Genomic DNA, 7,039 nt, shown 5'->3' with positions numbered 1-7,039 from the left:
AGTACCTGTAGTGCTAGCAATAAAGAAGGATGGAGAATGAAGAATGTGTAAAGACTCTTGGGCTATAAATAAAATAACCATCAAGTACTGGTTTCCTTTACCAAGGATGGATGATCTTATGGACATCTTGAGTGGAGCTCAGTACTTTACAAAGATAGATTTTTAGAGTGGCTATCACTAGATATATATACAAGAGGGAGATGAGTGGAAGACTACCTTTAATACCAAGGAGGGTCTATATAAGTGTTTATTCATTACATTTGTAATGACCAATACACCAAGCAAGTTCATGAGGCTTATGAATGACATACTCAAGAATTTTTTGGAAAATTTTGTTATTGTCTATTTGGATGATATTTTGATTTTTAGTAAGTTTTTGGAGGAAGATTTATTGCACATTCATAGTGTCCTTGAGAGTTTGAGGGAAGATAAATTATTCATTAATTTGAAGAAATGTAGCTTTCTCAAAAGAGAGTTAGTCTAATTGGGGTTCATTGTATCAACTAAAGGTCTCAAAATGGACCCAAAGAAGGTGCCTACTCCAAGGTCTACTATAGACGTGAGGTCATTACATGGTCTGGCTAGTTTTTATAAGAAGTTCATTAGGAATTTTAGCAGTATATGTATACCCCTATCTAAAACAATGAGGAGGGATAGAAAAGAGTTCAAGTGGACTACATGAGCTATAAGGTGTTTTGAATGACTCAAGAAGAAGGTGACAAAACAACCTATGTTGGCACTTCATAATTTTAGCAAAGTGTTCTAGGTGGATTATCGTGCTAGTGAAAGTGATAGTAGGGATGTGTTGAGCCAAGAATGTAAGACTATTGCCTATTTTAGTGAAAATTTGAATGATGAAAAGAAGCAGTATTATCTTTATGATTAGAAGTTCTATTAAATAGTTCATGCCTTAAAGAAATGGAGGGATTATTTATTGCCAAAATATTTTTTCTTGTATACAGATCATCGAGCATTACAATACCTAAATAGCCAAGGTAAATTGAATCAGAGACATTTGAAATGGGTAGAGTTTATGAAAAGCGATACATTTGTACTAAAACATAGAAGTAGAAGGTTTAATAGGGTTGAAAATGCATTAAGTAGGAGATGATTGTTGCTGACAGAAATGGAAGTTAAAGTGGTTGGGTTTGATGGACTCAATAATCTATACCCTAAGGATCCTGAGTTTGCAAAGGCTCAGAGGGCTTGTAAAGAACCTGTTACTCTAGATAAGACTAGGTGGTTAGATTACATGATCCAAAATGGTATGTTTTTTAGAGGAAGACAATTGTGTATTCCAAGGAGTTCCATGAGGGAGAACTTGATCAAGGAGATACATACTGGAGGGATGAAAAGACACTTTGGTCAAGATAAGACCATTTCCATTATTAGTGAACATTACTTTTAGCCTCAAGTATTAGATGATGTGAAGAAGATTGTGCAGAGTTGCCGAGTATGTCAAACAACCAAAGGATTTAGTCAAAATACTAGACTTTATCAACCATTGCATGTTCCATCAAAGCCTTGGGAGGACATAAGTATGTATTTTGTTATTGGATTATCGAGGATAGAAAGGGGTAGTTAATTTGTATTTTTGGTGGATGATAGGTTCTCTAAGATTGCACACTTTATTCCATGCCATAAGACTCATGATGTAGTGCATATTGCAGATTTATTTTTTAGGGAAGTGGTGAGGCTACATGGTCTCCCAAAAAGTATTGTTTATGACATAGATACTAAATTTTTTGGATATTTTTGGAGAATTCAAGTTCAATCTACACATCATTCACAGATTGGTGGACAAATAGAAGTAGCTTATAGAAGTCTAGGAAATTTGCTAAGGTGTTTAATAGGAGATAAACCCAAAGGATGGGATTTGATTCTATCACAAGAAGAATTTTCTTACAAAAATTCTATGAATAGGAGTACTAGTAGATCTCCATTCCAAATTGTGTATGGGAGTAGTCCAAGGACTACACTAAAGCTCAGGAAGGTGGAGCAAGGATAAAGGACAAGTACTATTGCAAAAGACTTTGTTGAACATGTCAAGAATCTACATGAGGAGGTATGTGCACATATTAAAAAGATGAACCTATAGTATAAGCGTAGAGAAGATCAAAAGGAGAAGACCTAAGGAATTCCATGTTGGGGATTTGGTTATGGTATACTTGAGGAAGGAACAATTTCTAGTGGGTACCTACGACAAGCTGAAGATGAAGAAATTTGGTCCTTAAAATTTTTTCAAGAAACGTGATTCAAGAAATGCATATGGGTGGAGTTGCTAGATGGGATTAACATCTCTCCTATTTTCAATAGTACAAAATTAACAAAAATATCATGATGATGGTGTACAAAAAGAACTGAAGTTGGAGTCATGCGCAATTCCTACTTCTCAGAAGGAAGAGATTGAAGAAATTCTAGATAGTTGTGTGGGTCAATGTGCCAAAAATAGGCAGCATGAAGAATACCTGGTGAAGTGGAAAGGATGACTAGTGGAAGATTCAACTTTCATATCCACAATGGAGGTTGCCCATTTGAATTTTCTTCTACCAACTATAAAATGATAGAGTCACTTTTCAATCTACCTTGGATGTCTAATGTAGGAGCATCCAGTAGTGTAAGAGAAATCCTATATCATCCAAAAGTATTCTTAGTTTTAGTTTCAAGTTAATGTGTCCTTATTTCTAGATACACATTTGGGTCAAATAGATATTTCAAATCTCATATTTCCACTATTTGTTTTTTGGGTTAGAGTTTTTGACCACCTTGGGATATGTGCCAATGTAGAATATAAGTTATTTTGTAGTTGAGCCCTATTTATGATGTTTTAGAGGGTGTAAGTTGGAAGGATAATTATACTTTTAATTTAAAGTACTCCAGAAAAAGAATAAGATCAAAAGGCTTTACAGTTTGAAAGTTATTGTAGTTTTAAGTTGCCTAGAGACCCCTAAGAGCACTTCAAAGTCAGATTTGGGTCAATAAATGGCTTCTTATGGGCCTAAAAAATGGACGATGAGCCCATGTCATCTATAAAGCTATAGAGAACTTGGAAAGCTTTCCAAAAATATAAACAGTTCATCGATCAGAGTCCCAAATTAGAGGTTATGCCTCCTAGAAGTTGGACTACAATTTTTGAATTCTTCTAATTTTACACTAACTTCTAACATCTTTTCTAGAACCTTCTATTTTGGTGGTGGATGCTAGATGAAATATTCTAAAATGTATTCCTAACCCTAAACCTAATTTGAGTTACTTAGGGTCATTTTTGGCATTATAAACATAGTTTTGGTGGACTTTTGGAGAAGGTACTATGAGGAGGATTTTTCTCTAGAATCAAACAACATTGTAAGCACCTAGGGCATGTCAGTAAGTATGTTTTAATTGTACTAAATATAATAGCATATCACTTATTATTATAATATTTCCCTTTTTCTATTATGTTTTTTTTGTCTTTAGGTCATGCCCTCATCAATTGTTGTCCTCCAACTTTTGTTTCACATTTTCTTATAACTGGCAGAGCTTCTCTGCAAAGGCTTCTCCATCATCACTTACTCTATCACCCTAGGGAAGCTACACCAAATCAAGAACACCCTTAGGATTATGGCCATAAACAACTTAAAATGGTGACTTACTAGTTGACCTATTCATTGAGCAGTTATAAAAGAATTCAGCTTGCGCCAATGCCAAATCTCATTGTTTGGGCTTCTCTCCAACAATGCATCACAATAGATTACCCCAACAGTGATTGAAAATTTCTTGTTTGTCCATCTATTTGTGGATGGTAAGCATTACTAAATTGTAACTCTATTCCCATCTTCTTCCATAAGGTCCTCTAGAAATGATTGAAGAACTTAATATCTGGATCAAAGCTGATCATTTTTGAAACTCTATGCAATATCACTATTTTAGAAAAAAATAACTTGGCCACCCTAATATCATCACTAGTTTTCTTTCAAGCAATGAAATGAGCTATTTTTGAGAATCTGTCAACAATTATAAGGATAGAGTCATTACGTCACTGTGTATGTTGTAGCCCCAATACAAAATCCATACTCAAGTCTATCCATGGTCCTATCGATACTGATAATGACATGTACAATCCAATGTTCTAAGATTCCCCTTTGACCATTTGAAAATTTTGAAACCTTTCAACAAACTTGGTTATATCTTGCTTCATCTTTGGCCAATAGTACTTATCTTCCACCAAAGCTATTATTTTATCCTTCCCAAAATGCCTAGCCATACCACTACTATGAAATTCTTTAATACTATTTTCCCTCATTGAGCCTATAGGAACACAGAGCTGCTTTCCCTTGAATAAGTTACCATCTTGCATTAGATACTCACCTTGAATATTTTCTACATGCCTAGGTACTAGATTCTGTAACTGATCAACAACTTCCCAAAAATTACTATTAGATTCATACAAGCCTTTGATGAAATCAAAGCCAACCACCTTTGTTTCCATGATACTTAAAAGAACAACTTTCTTTCTCAAGGCATCTTCAACTTGATTCTACTTTCCTAATTTATACTTCAAACCAAAGGTAAACCCCTATAGGAAAGAGACCTTCTTTGCATGTCTAGTGTTTAGTTTCTTTTTCATGCTCAAGTATTTCTAAGTAATATGGTTTGTAAACAACACAAAATTCTTTGGCTACTAAATAATGCTTCCAACACCTCAAATCTTGTAGAATTTCATGGAATTTCATATCATATGTAGAATATTTCTTTTGCACATCAATCAATTTTTCACTTAAAAAGGCAATGGGCTTACCTTCTTGGCCATGTACAACACCAATTCCCACATGTGAGGCATCATAGTCCACTTCAAACACTTTATCAAAATTTGGTAGGGCTAGTATTAGAGCTTCAGTGGCTTTCTTCTTTAGGTATTGGAAACTCTCTTCAGCCTCTTTGGTCCATGAAAAATCTTGACCCATAGTATAGTCTATCATAGGTGCTACAATGCTATTGCAATTATGAATTAACTTTATATAAAAATTAGCCAAGCCATGAAAGATTGTCACCTTAGTGATACTATGTGCACTATGTCATTTATGAAGTGCCCAAACTTTCTCTAGATCAATCTTGAAACCATATGCAAAAATGAGAAAACCTAGAAAAACCAAACTTGTTTGCATGAACCTAAACTTTTTCAAATCAGCATAGAGCTTTTCTCTTGTAATTATCCCCAATATGATACTTAGGTGTTGCATATATTGTTCCCTTCACTTACTAAAAATTAGTATATCATCTAAATAAACTATTGTACAAACTTACCAATGTAGGTGTTAGAAACAATAATCCACCAAGATAATTGAGGGGGGGTGGGGCGGGTAAATTAGTTATCCAATAATTAAAATATTTATCTTCTTTCAAAAAACTTAATCATTCAACTAAAATATACAAAAACCATACAAAGATGCACATAGACAATTACACCAGATATGTTGACTAGGGAAACCCTTGATCAAAGGGAAAACCACAGTGGGAATGATGCCCAAAAGATAATGTACTAATATAAATATTCCTTATTAGAGAATGGACCCTATTAGGATTCTATTACAACATTTATTATAATGAGTCCTTATTAGGAGACTTTGAATCCCTGTTAGAAGATTCCAACCCTATTAGGAGTTGTGTCAACCCTGTTAGGAGCTATGGTATAATGTATGCAAGAAGAGCCCACTACCCAAACATGCAATTTCAAATGCAAGAAGAGCTCACTGCTCAAACAAGTAATTTACTATTCTCTTCTCCTTTCCTCTATCTTTTCAACTATGCCAATCACTGAAAGACCTTGTAGACGAAGTCATGAATCGGAGATCCAAATACCAAACCTTAGATCACTTAGAAAAACTTCAACAATGAAATTTCCTTCAATTCAACATTGCTCTACTAAACGTTGACTTCTACTCTCTCTACTTCTTTCTAATAATTCCAAATCCTTTCATATGATAAAGGAAAATGTCCTTCCTTTATACCAAATCTATAAAACAATTCCCTAAGTTGGCTATTAGACATTGTCAATTAATTATTATAGGACCACATTAAGAACACATTTCACTTAGTGATAACACAAATCTTCTACCTTGCAACTTGAATAACATTTTGTACATGAAATATTATGACGAGAGAGCTTTTTCTCCATATCCCCAACCTTGAACCTTAAGCTATCAACTCTGCTAGGAGATATAACAAGTTTACCAAAATATGTGTTTGTAAACTCTATCTACGAGTAGACATCACCAAAACTCACATAACTTCTTATAGACTTATCCTTTCTTCTTTTGATGTTAATTACATATACTAGATACTTAAAAGTATCTCCCATAACCTTGGTTGGTTATCATGCTAAACTAGTCATCTATACCAAATTGATCTTTTCACTATTCTTTTGTCAAATACCACAGAAAACTTCTATCTAGACATAAAACATGCTATGTTGACATTAATGATAAAATTAGTCATGAATGTAACATATCATCATAGTAGTACACCCCCATAGGAATATCATTAGCATTCATGCTTCCAACCAATCTTCCAACAATCTGCCCCTTTGGCATTGATGGAAAAATAGATGAAAAACATCTATTTCCAAGAATACCAAAAAAAGACTTTTAGTCTTAAAATCTTCTTTACCAATCATCCTCCCCAATTGATATACCTTAGTATTCTCAATACAAAACTGTTATTCTACATATTGTGCTTATGTTGAACTTCTTCCTTAGCATACTATATTTCATACCAAACTTCTCCCCTATTGACATCAATGTCAAATTTTTCTACAAGCAACATCTCTACATCAAACTCAACAACAACTTGCTAGCTTGAGTTTCAAAATACATTGTTCAAAGCAACATAAAAAAGAGTCCTAGATGAATCTATCCATCACAAATAATCCTCCATATAGGAAGCATCAACATTCATTCTAGACAAATAATGGTTCTCTATTACATTGGACTAATGCACTCTTGAATGCATAACCCCAAGCATACCTCACAAATACTCAAAAGTCTATTTGGGAAACCAATCT

The sequence above is a fragment of the Cupressus sempervirens genome, chromosome 10, assembly GCF_028749045.1.
Source record: "Cupressus sempervirens isolate cs-2001-9-10 chromosome 10, ASM2874904v1, whole genome shotgun sequence".
Lineage (NCBI taxonomy): Eukaryota > Viridiplantae > Streptophyta > Pinopsida > Cupressales > Cupressaceae > Cupressus > Cupressus sempervirens.
Note: the sequence above shows the minus strand (reverse complement) of the source record.